The sequence below is a fragment of the Rhinolophus hipposideros genome (assembly GCF_964194185.1).
Source record: "Rhinolophus hipposideros genome assembly, chromosome: 3".
NCBI classification, from domain to species: Eukaryota; Metazoa; Chordata; class Mammalia; order Chiroptera; family Rhinolophidae; genus Rhinolophus; species Rhinolophus hipposideros.
In genome coordinates this window covers 48,420,609-48,435,945 of record NC_138049.1, presented here as the reverse complement: position 1 = coordinate 48,435,945, position 15,337 = coordinate 48,420,609, and the positions used below count along the sequence as shown (strand labels likewise).

General features: G+C 47.7%; 1 protein-coding gene across 1 annotated transcript in view; it reads right to left on the bottom strand.

The window, feature by feature from the left end:
- Window positions 1-12,944, bottom strand: part of BEND3 (BEN domain containing 3) — a 28,307-nt gene extending 15,363 nt beyond the window's left edge. Inside the window, exon 1 of the mRNA XM_081044838.1 lies at window positions 12,751-12,944. The gene's annotated coding sequence lies outside the window, so the exon portion shown is untranslated. The remainder of the gene's footprint in view (window positions 1-12,750) is intronic.
- Window positions 12,945-15,337: the final 2,393 nt, after the last annotated feature.

Sequence of the window (15,337 nt, the reverse complement as noted above, 5' to 3'; positions counted from 1 at the left end):
CTCCCTGTAACACAAGGTTAAGCTGACAATGCTCTGTGGCATCATGGAAAGTTGTATCCTCTTCTTCTTGCTTGCAGTTGCTCAAAGCAGCCAGGCCTTCTGTGCACCTGCTGGGAGCACTTCTCCCAGACTTTATGTGGGTAGAACATGTCTTAAAGCTTCAACTGAGAGACACTTACAGAGCTAGAGGAATGTTATTTGAGAAGATAATCTTTTGTAAAGACCCCAGAGTATGAATGATCTGTTAGCCTCTGCTTTATAAATTCCAGCCACAGAAATGAAAAGGCTGACCAAGGACGGAAGCTATGGATCCTGTGGACCTGAGCTGAGGTCTTAGGACTCCAGGTGGTCTGAAGGGACCTGTGCTGCCCACGACGGTAGCCACGAGTCATATAGCGACTGAGGTCTGGCAATGTGGCTAGTTTAAATCAAGGCATGCTCTGAGTGTGAAATATACACTGTGGATTTCAAAGACTTAGCCTAGCAAAAAGGAATGTAAACTATCTCATTAATAATTCTTACATTGATTACATGTTGAAATGTTAATATTTTGGATTTATTGGGCTAAATAAATGACTTTATTAAAATTAATTTCTCCTCTTCTAATGTGGTTATTAGAAAATTTAAAATAACATCTATGGCTTGAATTATATTTTTATTGGATGGTGCTGGTCTAGCCCTTCCTTCAGAAACAACTTTCTCTTTTAAAGAAAGAGGCACTGTGGGTTTTTAAAGCTCTCGAGCTCCATAGTCTGGTCCAAACTCTTCTTTTTATTGATGAAGGAAGGAGGCAGGCAGGATGGAAGGTGCCCTGTATGGGTTACAGGGTCCAGTACAGAGCTGGCTCCTGACTCCCATTGTCCCAACTGGAATGAAATGGACACCATGATTAAAAGCACTATTAAGTCTCTAAGATGCCTCAAATGATAGAACAGCATGTCCATAAATAGTATGAAGCATAAATGAGGTAGTATCATTAGAAAAGAACACATGTGACAGCCTTTACTAATGACATTGAGGAGTTGTGGTTCCCACACTGATGAATAAAACGGCAAATACTGAGTCCCATTTTGGTTAAGGATCACAGGAGAACAGGACTAAGAGGAGTGGGGCGGGCAGGGAGAGTCTGGGTGACCCACGCACAGGACGACTTCCCCATTCACTAGTAACAGCACCCACCACTCACACAGTGCTTCTGAGGTGATGCACTATTCTCAGTGGGTCACAATTACTATATAACAGGCACAATGCTCTTCATCCCTGTATTACTAATTTTCAGAGAAATGGATAAGAAAATGTGAGATTTATTTGAAGCTGAAATTACTCTAAAAATAATTCCTATTTACTGGATTATCCCCTACCTGGAAAAGATAATACACAAAGTGATAATTAGGGAAAATATACAATAAGTCAACTTCAATAGTCCAAGAACTATTTCACCAGAGGTGAATTCTAGCAAATACAATTTCCATTGTATTCCAGGCAAATAAACCTCATGTTATCTGACCGGAGTGTCTCTGGGGGGGCAGCATAGGCAGGTAGGTGAGACTTTCCCCTGTGCATGGCCTGGGAAACCTGTAACAGTGTTTTGGAAAGAAGGATTGACCAACGTCAGGCAGAATTTCAGGCCTTCTGATTCCCAGCCCAGTCCGGGGGCCTCTCAAGGAGACACACTTCAGGCTTCACCTGAAGGCCCGAGTGTGGCAACTGCCCTTGGAAACCCGCCACACGGTCACATAACTCATTCCTTCAAATCCAGGGCAGAGGTGAGCAGCAGCAGAACAGATGGGGAGAGTGAGAAAAGGGCTGGTGGAGAGGGTACAGTGTACAAAACAAATTACATTCTGGAGAGAAAAGGTGGGCAAGGGAGGAGATGGTGGATGTTTTATTTGGAGGGAAAGAAGGGTCACAGTGAAAGAAAAACCACAAAGACTCTGGCTGAGTAGAAAGCATTTAAAGGACGAGTGAATCCTAGAAAACAAGAGTTGATGAAAAAACACAGCAGACAGAAGCAGAAGTGCTGAGCAAGGATGGTATGGTCATCTAACATTACACCCGCCCACCCGCATTTCTCTCAGGAGCAGCGCAGAGCCCATGGAGGCTGACAACGTGGGGCCTGGAGTGAAAAGTTGGGTGTGGTCTCTGCCGGGATGTGACTCAGTGAGCAGGAAGGGTATTTTCCCAACCATCACCGTGTGACACTATAGCAGGCAAGTCAGCGAGCACCTGAATTCTGAGCTCCAGTGATTCTCAGAAAATGACGGAGCAGCACACAGCGGAGCCAGCTGCAGTGTGAGGAAAGGCAGAGGGGGCGCTGGGAAGGCTCATGGTGGGAGAGAGGTGGGAGGAAGGGGCGGTCGGCTTCCTGGGCATGCAAGATGCCCAGACTGCATCTGCTTTGGAAAACGTCTCCGTGTTCATTTATAGACCAGTGACAGATGCTAGACCAACACAGAAATAAACCAGAACACAGTATGGTTGGCCCCTTCCTTCCCAGCCAGCAAAGGAAGCCATGCTCTTTGGGAAGCTGAGGAATTTCCCATTTGCAAGGCCTGGAAAACCCACAACTGCATCTGGCTTGTGCAGTTGGGGGAGAGATGAGGGTTCTCATTAACATCTGCACCCCATGAACTGCATGTCAGGTGCCAGCTGGCCACGTGGTATGTGCCTCGGTCTCACCTTGAGCCATTTTAACCTCAATTCCACCTGTAAGTAAACTGTGGGCGTATACCTTAAATATACACAATTTTTATTTGTCAACTATACCTCAGTAAAGGTGGAAAATATTTTTATATCATTTTGATTACGGAAATAAAATTTTTGAATACTGAAAGGGGAAATGGAGAGTAGGTAATTTGCCCTGGGTCACATAGCTGTTGAGTGGCAGATCTAGGGTTCAAACCGAGTCTGTGTGTATCAGCCATCAGGAAAGGAAATACTAAGCGAATTCTCATTCTTTTGTGAAGGTTCTTCGGATGAACACAGGGGCCAATTTCCAGCCTTGGATTTCTCGGTCCAATAGCAGCGGGAGCATCCAAATCTCCTTTCGCCCCATGTAGCTAGCTACCTGGAAAACCAGTCTGCTCGGTGCTTATAAATAGACAGTACTGCACAGCACAGAAGTTTCTACCAGAGGGATGTGTGGGTCACTTCAGGCGTCCTGAGCTGACGTCGTGACAGCACATCCACGTCAGGGCTGGGTGGCAAGGGACTGGGTATTGCGTTTGCTACCTCCATTTCCCGGTCATCTGACAGATGAAGGTCACAGGGTTGCTCATCCTGCGTGGATTGTGAGTGTTCAGATGCCGAGCATGCCACAGAAATTCCTTCTGCTACTTAACTATAGGTTATGTAGGAGCTACCAACCACCACAGCTCCCGCCCACCCAGGCTGCTAGCATTGCAATCGCCTCTGCAAAGCCCTCTTCTTCTTCTCGCCACACGTCTCAAATTGTGAGACAATCTAACCATGCTTCCACATGTCCCTCAAAATCAGCTTTCTCCCCAAGGAGTGGATAATCCATGTCCCTCAGAAACCCATGACCAAGCACAAGGGAAGATGACTTAAGCGAATGAAGGAGATGTGTGTCATGTCAATGGGACCTGTGTAGCTTGCTGCTGCCTCTGGTTAAAATACCACAGGTTCTAAGGCATCAATGACCACCTATGGGTGGATAACTCTCAAACAGGACTAATCTCCAGTGGTTAATCCAAATCCAATAAGTGAAATGCTTCCCCCCACCCCCAACAATTAGTTTAGGAAGTCTAAGGCAAAGTGACTGTCACTGGTACAGAAAGGTTTTCAATGGTGCAGAGATTTTAGGAGTGTATATAATTTTATTAAAATGCCTCCTAGTCTCTATCCTTCTACATGGAGTGAAATGGACAAGATTCAATTTTCCATGCATAGGTGTAATTCTGTTTGTGGCTGAGGGAAGACTGGAATGTCATTAGAAAAGCCTTCAGTTTACAAAAAGCACAAAAGGGAGGGTAATCCCAATGTTCACAAGTAAGATGCTCTAGCCACTCAAACATCAAACTACAAAGGGTAAGATGCTTAAATTGGCTGCATTAAATGCGATAGCTGGCGGAGCTACCTCTGTGTCTCGGGCTGACATAAGGCTGAGTCTGAATCCCGAATATCAGCATGTACCTGGCTTGGGGAGGAAGGGATGCTGAGCAGGGAAGAAAGTCTGTGAAGAAAGGGGGGTGGAGAGGACGATAAGGAAGTGAGAAGCATTCACTGGTGCTTAGAAAGAACCAATTCTAAGAGATGCCACAAAGAAATGGGAAAGCAGGAAAGATTTACAACTATAGGTCAATTTACATTTTTAGAGCTCATCTTAAGAAAGGAAGATGCTTAAAAATCTTTTTTTCTTTTGGACTATGAAACACAATTCAAAAGGTATAAAAGGTACCAAATATCTTTTCATACCTTTTGAATTTAAAAAGTCCACTGTTCTCCAGTCTTGGAGGCAACCATATTATTTTTCCTGTCTTAGAGAGATATGGTGTGTCTGTGGGTCTCAAAGTGTGCTCCGTACACAGTGGAGCACTGCAGCCAGCTTACACTGGCTCTAGCCCTAACTCCACTACTAGTGGAGTCAGTGGAGTCAGTTGGTAGCTGAAAATTGACCACAGTGGGAGTAGTGATACCATGGAAAATGACCCTTTTAATAGCCATGGTGTTTTTTTGTCTTTTTGGAGAACAGGTTAAGCAGTACATCCAAGACCCTTTCAGGGGGTCCATGAGATTAAAACTAGTTTCTTGATAACATTGAGATGTCACTGCCCCTTTTCTCTCAGGTATGGAGAGTTATTCGGAGATTATATGATATGTTAGTTTGCAAAAGACTGAATACAGAGGCAGATATGAAAATTCAGTTGTCTTCTATTAAGTTAGATATTAAGGAGATTTGCAAAAATGTAAACAGTACCACTCTTTTCACTAAGATTTTTTTTTAAAGTTTTTTTCATAAAAACGGACATTAACTTTTAATGGATTTATTATGGTTGTTTTAAATGAATAAATATTCAAACATTTTTGTTTTAATTTCGAACACAGTAAATACTGATAGATATAACCCATATAAATAAAAGCTATTTGGGGGCCTCAATAATTTTTAAGGATCCTGAGAATAAAAGGTTTAAGATTCCCATTCCTTGCTCTTTTTTCATTTAATGTATCATGGAAATTTTACTTCTTTTTTTAGTTTGAGTTCCCCCTGAGGCAGATTTTGAGACAAGGATTTGGAGTAGTTTCTTTGGGAAGAGACACAGAGGGGCTGAAACCCAGTAAGGGGCATGTTGATGGGCTTGCTATGTCCCCTGGCTACAGGCAGTGCTGAGGGCACTAATGGAGCAGAGGGTGGACCTACCCCGTGTGGCAAAGCTCCAGGGAGGCAGAAATCCTGCTGTGCCGGTCCCTTCAACTCCTCACCCCAGGGAACCTCAATGGAAACAATAGCCGACACCGTACAGAAGGTGCTGTGCTAAAAGCTTTACCGTAAACTCACTTAACCCAACAATCCTAGGAGCTAGACACTCTTGTTAGTCTCATTTCACAAGTGAGGAAACTAAGGCACAGTTTTAGAGCCAAAGGAACCTCAGAGACCATCTTGTTTTACAGGGGTGGGACCCAAGGCTCAGAAAGGTTAGGAACATGCTTAAGACTATACTGTCAGGAGCGGCCCCTAGTCTCCCCACCTGTGCTTGGCAGACCACATGCCTCGCTGTGTGACAGGAGCTGCTGGTGTCCTCTGCACAGGGAATGAACACCGAACTGCACGGCTTATTTACAGGGATCACAACCGATACACGGGAGGACCCGGAGGATGGAGATGGAACTCTGGGAACTTCTGGTGGAGGGCCGGATGAGTCAACGTCAAAAGAGAAAAGTAACAGGAAGGAAAGAGCAGTCAGAACCCCAAGGTTAGAAGATACTACATTAGAGTTTCTATAACAACTGTAACTCACATCTAGTAAACACAGGCTGTGAGCCACAGCTGTGCAGACCACCCATGCTTATAATTGTGTGATCTGGATACAAATAATTTTAAACTTTAACATATACCTACAGAGACTCTTTTTCCTTCGTGGGGGAGGGGAGAAATAATGTCAATCCAAGCAAATTCTAGGGAGGAGAACGTCTACTTCGGAAATAACTTTGCCAGTGTTTAATGGGCATATCTTCACCTTCTTTGTACTTTCAGTTGATAAAGACCAATAACCAACTCCTTTTGTCACTTTACAGAGCCTCACACACTTGAAAGTTGTGACATGTAGTCACCACAATAAGCAAAGGCCAGAAACGCAAAGCACCTGGGCCAGGTGCTTTTATTTCACAGATGATCTTAAGTTGAGTCCAGGCAGGAACTCTCTGGTCAGACTACGCCTGGGGCAGAGTAAGCCTTCCGTAACCACCAGCCATATTTAGTGACTGACACATTCCACAAAAAGCTGCAGAGAAAACAGAAGGGACAACAAACTCAACGTGACCTGGACTGAGATCATCTTTGGTCACTACTGTTATTCCCATTACACAAAATTGGGAAGTCAACTTCTACACATTTTCTCAACACATGACTTCAAAACCTCTATTGACAGAAAGAGCCAAGCATTAAATTGTGTGTAAAGATTCAAAATCAGTTGTGCACTACAGGGCTACCGAGCCCCTAACAACGTACTTCTGGGTGCACTGGGCCTATCTCAACTAGGTAATTTTTTTAAATGCCATATAGCAGCTAGAAGGAAATACGCCAAAATGGTAATTATTTCCAATTAGGAGGGTTATGGGTAATTTTTTTCCCTTTATATTTTCCTCTACTTTCCAAATATTCTACAGTGAGCATGTAATTCTTTAAAAATGAAAAAGAAATTTTTTAAAATGAAAACAGGAGTATAGCAATCTTTACTAGTCAGGTCATATTCTAAGTTATGTCCACAAACAGGCATATGCCCAGAATGTAAAATCAAATCATAAACTTTAAAACATTTAAAACACCGATGTTCTAAGAAACAACCTAACAACTGACAAACTAGTGAAGACCTTTCAATTCATAACTGTCCCTGAATTGTTGCTTCTGAAGGTATACAAAGCTCCCCAGTATGTGGAGGGGGAGATCAGAAAAAAGTCTCAGTCACAAAGCCAGGTGTGAGTAAGAAGATGAAAAGATCAGCTTTGAACACTAAGGAAATGTCATTTCCTGGTACATGTATTATAGGTTCTATCAATGCATTTGCCCAATACTTGAAGTACTTCTCAAAATAAATCAAATTTCATTGGAGGAGGGAAAAACCTAGACCAAAAACCTAAACCTACCTAGACCAAGTCTTCTGGATCAGGGATCCAGGCTGAATGCTGAAGCCCGGTCCATTGGAGGGTGTGTGGCTGCTAGGAAAACTAACGGACAGGAGAGGAAGCAGCTGGGTTTCTGCATTCTGGATGGCAGATGACTGCTACATGTGGTCCTTTCTCCAGGGTTATCATGTTTGAGCACGGTGGGAGATGCTGTGACCCCTACCTGGAACCCTCCTTCCAGGACACCTCAAAATTGGTCCAAACTGGGCAATGGGAGGCTTGCCCCAAGGGCCCTGGCTCCAGGTGGAGCAGCAGGCGGCAGTGGGGGAGACGGAAGGTGAGATCTGGGGAGCTGAGAAGTGGTTGGCCACAGAACACGGGAGGAGTGCAGTGAGGTCACTGGTTAAAAGTGGGTAGTAAGGAGTCACACAAAAATCTGACTCAGGGGCTATTTTCCCTCTTAGGAACCGGATGCGAGACCACAGCAATGTGAGCAGGGCACACCTGGTATGAAGATGCCTTGGAAAAGCCCTTGGTCCTCACAGGATCATTAGTCTCTTCCCTAAATGTCGCACAGGTTTCCACATGAAAATGGTCTCTAGCGCTGTCCAGAGGAGCCTGGGGGAGAGACCTGGGTTCCTTTCTAGCAAGTTCTTTTCAGAGATTTGGCCACTCCGCAGAGAACAACCAGACCTCTCTGGTGGGAGCCGCACTAGGCTAATCGGAGGCACCAGAGGCTTGTGGCTGGCCCGGAGTCACACAGGACAAACAGCAAGCCAGAAATGGGAAGTACTTGGGCTTCCTGAAACCTCGAGGTTCAAATCCCAGCCAGCTGACTCAGGATTCTGTCCCCACTAAATCAGAAATGTCCACTGAACTTAGGACTCACCACTGGGCTGAGGTGCAGGTCCAGGGAGAGCTGGCCTCTGCAGCCCTGACCGCAGGCCACTCAGGGGCAAATCCTACCCAACCTCCAAGTCATGTCTCCAGACGTAAAGTGAAGCGAGCTCTCAGCCCTGGAAGGTCTCCTTGAGGATGAGAGCCCCAGAGGAGGAAGGTGACTGGAACTCTGAGATGGGACGGTGGCTGTGGAGTGCTGCTACACACAAATGGGAAAGCAGTGAGAGTATGAGCAGACCATTTGAAAGGTGTTATTTGTAGTAAAACATAGTCAAGGATTTTAAAAGTTCAGCTAAGACCTAACTAAACCTTACTTCATCTTTTTCTCACTGTCACATCACATGATCTGACTTCCTGACACCTCTCTCCTGCACGTCATATTGATTTTTAAAAATGAAACATAGAAGGGGAGGGCTGCAGCTGACATCCATGGAGCACTGGCTCCGCGATCTAAGTGTTTCTCATGCTGGTCCACGCCATATTCACAAGAACCCTCTTATTTTGCAGACAGAAAACCAGAGGGCCGGCAGTCTGCCTCACTTGGAGAGGGGGGTGATGCAGAGAGCAAGGAGAGGAAGAGGAGTAGGGTGGAGTCCAGGTTGATGGTCTTATTGCAGACTCCCCAAAAGAGCTGGGACCCAATGGGGCATGACCGCCACTCGGGCTGATCATCCATTTGGAGGCTGGGCTCGGATGCGGGAGCAAGTCAACTAGCCAGATGGGGCCTCGGACCCCCAAGGTAGGGACATGTGTAGCTGGTCTCACAGAAAATGGAAATCCCTACTAAACTTCTGGGTGAGAGAGAACTAGGTTAAAGCCCTGGCTCCACCTATGTTTAGCTTCTAACACTGGGCAAGTTGCTTACCCACCCAAGCCTTGGTTCTTTCTTCTGTAAAATGGAGCTGAACCCCCTCGAGTTTTTGTGAAAACTACAAAGGAGAAAGTTCCTGGCACATAGCACTCAGTAAATGTTACCGATCATAAAGATTTTTTTACAAAAAGATGTCTAAAGTGCATCTTAACAATGACTGTTTTTTAAAACTGCAAAATTATATGACTTAAAGCTTTAAAAAGTTTGGTAACGTTTCTTTCAAATGAAAGAAACTGGAAGGGGAGGGGGGGTGAAATCAAATCAAATCCCTGAGGACAGGGAAGAATGTTCCCATGCCACCGGCTCTTGCGGGCCTTCTCTGGGTTCACAGGAACCGCTGGGAGCCTTGGGGCTCAGAACCCAGCCCTCTTGGCAGTAGCACCCTGCCCGTGGGACTTGCAGGACATGTTTGCAATTTGTTTTTATTTTTAGACACATCTGCACATGCCATTTGAAAAATACCAGTCCTCACAGAAGCAAGGCAATTTCCCCGAGTTTTTCTAAAGCTGTAATTGTCACGGCCTTCCTTACTCAGAGCACAAAGTCATCTTTCAGCAGGCAGCCAAGTACAACTGCACAGCCCTGCCTGCCTGCAGCCTGGTGGTGTCTTAGCCTTCACACGCTGCATTTTTCTGAATGTGCCGAAATGCGATGTCTTCTGCAGCTGAAGGGCTCTACTTAGTAAGCCCTCTCTCGCCTCATGAAGGGCTACTACCTCCTTAGACATCAATCGTAGGAGGCACAGGACTCTGCTCATAACTTGAACCGTAGCATCCAGAAGCTGCGGCTTGAGGAGGAAAGGAGGGCCAGCACAGCCTAGCAGCCACTCATGTGACTGACGGGACAATGGTGACTAATTTTCCGAGGAGGCACAAGTTGACTATACTTCCCACTTTTTCAAGGGTTGTCTTGGGACCACACGAGCTAGAGTTGGGGCAGTCTGGTATACATAAACTACCCCTGACCCCAAGCCTCCATCCTTTGATTTACTAGCTCCATGCTCAAACCAACAGCCTCTTGCATACAAGAAAGACCATTAAATGATGTTCAACTGAGCAACCAATACCTTTGTAGATACTGATGCAACTGTGTTTCACTGGCCAATGATAACTGAAAATCAGACGAGAGGAAAGGTGGTCCTTGGTAGAACAAAACATTAAGAGGGCTGAATTTAAATACCTATGTTTCACGTTGGATGAAAAATGGAGGAAGGGCATGTTACCAGGAGAGCTGCTGAGAAAAACTCAGCTCTAAAGCAACAGTTTGTAAAAGTCTGGTCATTCAGGGATGGACATGCCAGGCAGTCACCACCACTCCGAGGGAACCTCTCCGTTTAGCACACCGAAGGCTTGGTGCCAGCCAGCATGGAGAGCTCCTAGCTTGGCATGTGGGGGTCATGTGTGGCAGCTACCATGTTTCCCCAAAATAAGACCCACTCTTATATTAATTTTTGCTCCAAAAGACGCATTAGGGCTTATGTTCAGGGGATGTCATCCTGAAAAATCATGCTAGGGCTTATTTTCCAGTGAGGTCTTATTTTGCGGGAAACACGGTAGTTCCAGAAACCACAAGGGCTCTGGGCTGAAATAATGTTGAAAGAGATACTGGAGCATCAGAAGGGGGAGAAGAGCAACTGTCCAATCTAGAGGGGAAAAGACACAGCAAGAGCAAGGTGAGGTTCACAAAGCACATTAAAATATCCGTGTTTTTGGCATGTGTGCTTTTGGGGACTTTAAATTTTATTTTTTAAATTATACAGTAAAATTCACTCTGGGGGGGAGAGGAGTGTACAGTTCTATGAAAGGACACATGTATACATCCCTGTAAGCACGAGCGAGAGGAGACCATAAAAAAGTTCTGTCACCCCAAAGATTAATTCTATACATAATTCCCCAAACTTATTTAGCCAATAATGGGCACAATGAAAAACAAGGGTAGCAACCATAATCACCACTTGTCATCAAAATTAAATGCCAGAAAAAAATGCTACACCCCAACCTCCCATACACTAACACCAAATTGTTTTTGCTGGTTGGCTGGCAACCTTCATGTGTTTCTACATTATAAAATTCACACACCCCGAAACTTTTCATCTCTGATAACAACCACATTCAGTGGTGGGAGTTTTTGAGTGTCAGATTTTAAAGGTTCTGGTTTTATCTGTGAATTTCAGTTCAAGGCCATGCAGACAGCCCACCAGCAGGTTCAGGCTGCACTGACCCCACGTTTCTTCTGGAATCCAAGAGGCTGTCCATCCATTTAGCAAGTATTTATTGAGCACCTACTAAGTTAGTGACTGGGGATGTAAAGCGGTTAAGACACAAAATCTTGTGCAAAACTCAGTACTGAGAGTGAAGGAGGCAGACAGGGTCCTATACGGTGATACAAAACCATGAACCAGGGACAGTAGGCTAAAAAAACAAACTCGGGGGTGGGGTTAGGGGTGTGGACACCAAAAGAACCTCCTCCATCTCCTCTAGCTTATATACTGAGCTAGCAAGAGCTCACTTCCTTGCCTCAGTTTCCTGCAGCTGTAGTGTTCTGGCACCTTACGTGTTGTGTAGTGACACGTTAAGCATTCAGGTTACTTTAAAAAGGTGAAACTGACCATTTACGACTCTTAAGTGCTTAGCCCCATTTTGCGCACTCTTGTCTGGTTAGCCTCGGTGTGTAAAATTCTTCCAGACAAGCCACCTGAGCAATCAAACTCTTACCTCTGAAAAAACACCTTGTAAAACAATGTGTCTCGGTACACAAGTCCTTACAGGAAGGACTGCACAACTCACCGATAAGGCGAGGGCAAAGTCTGCGTGGGAAATCACGTTTGCAATAGAGAGGGAAAGGCAGTCAGGAGCAACGGCGAGCGCCCCAGGCTCCAGTCCGCGGCCGGACGGGAAGGCCTTGCGCCAGCCGGGGTGCACACCCAAGGCCGGGCCCGCCTCCAGCTCCCGGGCAGCGGGAACCGCGAACCGCGCCGTGGACGGTCGGGACGGAGCGCTGCGCCCCCTGGCGGCGGGGCCCATCTCCGTCCGCTCCCGGCCGCCGCGGCCGCCGCCGCCGCGGGCCGGCCTCGCTCCATTTACAGACTCCCGAAGCAGCGTCCTTTGGAGCGGCGGCTCCTCGGGCCTCCCGCGCCCCGCTCGGCATCTCGCTCCAGTCCCCGCCCCCTGCTCCGCTCTGACACCCCCTTCTACACGCCGAGCCGTGCCCCGCTGCAGCCTGGCCCAGCGCGAGCGCCGAGCCCCCGCGGGCTCCGCAGAGCCTTTCCGGCGGCCCCGGCCGCTCCATCGCGGCGCCCGGCGGGGGTGCTGGGCCGGCGTGCGGCGCGAGTGGGGCGCGCAGCAGCGCCAGCACGGACCGTTCCACTCCGCGTTCCCCCCGCCCCCGCGCGGCGCGCGTGCTCCCGGGGACGCCATGGAGCCGCGGCGTTCCGAGCGGCACAAAGGGGCGCGCGGCACAATGGGCGCGGTGAGCCCGTGGGCGCCGAGCGCCCGCTCCGGCGGCTCGGCCCTGCGTGGGGGTGGGCGCTCCTCCCGGCGGGCGCGCTTAGGGCAGCCCCCCTTTTCGTCCCCTCCCCTGCTCCCGCCCCCACCCCGGCATGGATGTTGCAGCCACTCTCCCGTCCGTCTGCCCTGGAGCCGCCGCCACCGCGCAGCCGGCTTGATCCGCCCCGCACTTACCTGGGACACGAGTTCTGTACTTTGCTGAGCGGGCCCGCGCCGAGTTTGGGCGCCACGTGGGGTGCGGGGGAGCGCAGGGCTGAGGAGTGGGGGCCGCGCGCGGAGGGCCTGGTCGGGGCGGCCCGGGGAGTTGCTGGGGGCGGCGGGCGGGCGCCGTGTATTTTCCCCTCTCTTTGTGTGTGTCCGTGCGCTGCGCTCTCGCGTGACGTGACGGGACTCCGTGTGTCATTTCCGCACAAGGACACAGGAGCCCCCGCTGCAGTGGAACCACAACCCCTCCGCCCCCACCCCCGGCCTGCCCCTCCCCCTCAGCGGGGCACACGCGGGACCGGCGGCGGCGTTCGGGCGTGAACCGCCGCGGCGGGGAGCTGGGGCGCGCACTCCAGGGACCGGAGCGGCCCGGCGCGCTCCGCCGGCGCCGCGCTGCTCCACGTGGGCCCGCGCCGGTTGCCCGGGCGGGGGCAGCGGTCGCGTACCCACGACGCGCTGGGGCAGCGCTGGCTAACAATGTCCCCGGCACTCTGTGTGTTCTCCCCCCGCGAGTCATTTCTCTAAAACGTGGTTGCTCAGACCCGAGGAGTTTGACCTGAAAAGCCTCTTTTTCTACTTTTTTTTTCTCCGCGGGACGGCGACTGTGCGGGGCGTTACCTCCCCTAGAGCTAGCGCCAGTCCCGAATTCTTGGCATTTCCGCGGTGCCCTGGCCCCCCCGGGCGGGTGTTCCCGCGCCGAGCTCGGCACAAAGACATCGGGGCGCAGGGACCCCAGTGGCCCCGGCGGAACCGGCATGGAGTCGCGGGCCGCGGGAGAGCGACCCTGGCGCTGGGAAACGCTGGCTCTGGCCACTCCCCCAGCGGAGTGGCCGCCCTCTGTTGTGAGCCTGAGAGCTAAACATCTGCCTTTTACTTGTAACCCTAAGTTTTAAGGTTTGAGGCTGCAGAGCGAGAGATTCAGAAGTGCGCGCGCTCCCAGACCCACATTGCCAGACAAACCCACGGGATATCTGCGCCCAGCGCTTAAAATAGAAAAACACGCGCCACCATTTCAATAAAGGCTGATTCTTTAGACTCCTAACTCCCGGACGGGAGAGTTCGACTTGATAAATATGCAACCTGCCCCTCGAGTATTTTCACAAGTCTCAGAGACTTGAAGGGGTGTGGTGTGTGAGGGTCAAGGAAGCCCAATTCAACAGTTAAACCACGTTTATACTTGAAGCAAACAACGAGAATAAATTTAAAAAAGAAACTTTAATTTGCCGATCGAAGAAAGTATAGGAAGAAAAATGCAAATGATCCCATCTGCTGCTCACAGCTGACTGGCTGCAAGAGACGACCATGTGGCCCAGCCCTGCGTGGTCACAGAATAGGTAGAATAGATTTTAAAATAAGGCTTATGCTGGCTCCTTGCTGCCCAGTCGCGGAGAGGGTTTGAATTAACGTATAGTTTTGGAATACCTTATCCTCCAGAATACTCCAACTGGGAATTTAGTAATTATTCAAGTTCCTCCCCTTCAGGTTTGAAATCCGAAAGCACTGGGTTATTCAAGACCTTTGAAGAACTACGTGGAACGTTCTCGAACTGTATTTGGTAGCCCATTTTGAGAAGTCAGTACTAATTGCTATGCAAAATTAGCAAGCTGCCAGGAGAACGGAGCCCTGCACCGAGGGAGTGGTTTTATAAAAGAATCTATACGTGCTCAGTGTCATTCAAAACAGGATGATGAAAAGAATGGGGCTGAGATAGCAAGCAGCCCTTCAAATTCAAAAGACTTGAGTCCCCTATCTACATTTAAAATAGGGTGGAGGGAGGAAGGGAGGAGGACCGCTCGGGGGAGAATGGTTAATTTATACATTCCCAAAAGACAGAATGGAGGCACTTGGATTTCTGCCGGGAACTTGACTTTTACACTCGCACGTTAAATAACACGTATGATATAGTACATCGCTTGACTTATACAGATACAGCAGTCTCACCTTCAATTTAATATGACAGCCATAATTAGAATTTAAAAAGTACAAGTTGCATTTCATTCGTTCAGTTTTCTAAGGTTTCCCAGTAGGAGAGTTGGGAAGAGTTAAGACGTATTTGAGCTCATTTTGCATTTTTAAAGTGGATGCAAAGTGGTTTAAAAATGTAAAATGACCGTGTTAAATTTTTATAAAAGGAACTAGATGAAATGTGTGTTGTGAAGCGTTTATCTTTAGTCAGTCGTTCCAGTAACAACTCAGGTATTTAAGGATAAATTAAATAATAAAAGACAATAGGAATTAAATAATAGAAATTAACATTTCTTTGTTCATACTGTTTGAAACCAAAGATTTTTCTCAAATACAATAATTTTACTAAAAAATAGAATCTAAGGCAAACAAGATGCTTAATTGACATAACTGACTTTTCAAAACATCTCTCAAGAAATTACAAAGTGACCTTGAGAATTATTGTAAATATGTATCTTAATTTACACAACTGGATCAATCTACTTAACAAAGCAAGCTGTTTAGTCCAAATAAATTATTAACAGAAATAGAAATCATTGCTATCTAAGAAAGGAAACTACCTACCTGCAAATGATTTTGTATATTATAAGTT